This window comes from Gekko japonicus, unplaced genomic scaffold (genome assembly GCF_001447785.1).
Source record: "Gekko japonicus isolate JY-2015 unplaced genomic scaffold, Gekko_japonicus_V1.1 scaffold3140, whole genome shotgun sequence".
Taxonomy (NCBI): Eukaryota; Metazoa; Chordata; class Lepidosauria; order Squamata; family Gekkonidae; genus Gekko; species Gekko japonicus.
Window position 1 is genome coordinate 146,767 of NW_015172641.1, and position 559 is coordinate 147,325.

A 559-nucleotide genomic window follows, 5' to 3' on the forward strand; every position below is an offset into this window, starting at 1 on the left:
GCCCCGAAAGATCGCGAGAGTAAAGAGGAAGGTGTTGCATTTGAAAAGCTCCGGCTGGAATAGTGCACTGGAAAGTCAAGACAGAAGACAGAGAGGCACCGGGCGATTCCTGGAGGACCAGAAGGTGATCGGTTGGCGAAAAGCCTTACTCTGGAAGTGCGAATAAGCGGTCGTACAGGAAGTCAGCAAGGTAAAGAAAGTGCCTACTCTAGCCACAATTCCATAGAGAAATTGCACCCGACATTTTGAGGAGGACTAAGACTTAAATTTTATTTTTTAAGCGCTTAAATACAGTTGAGGCGCGAAAGTAAGGTGATTTGATTAAGCGCATAGAAAGGATTTGGACAATATAAAAGTTTTTTTTTAATCAAAGTAAAATTTTTGACAAATTTTTCAAAACGGATTTAAGACAGAGAGCAAGGGCTGCATCTACATCAAGCCCCAAGATGTCGGCAAAGGACAAAAAGGAATGGCAGGCAGCAATAGAAGCTATGGAGAAGAGAATGACCGAAGCGATTCAAACATTGGGAAAACATATGGAACAGCAAATAGTGCATCT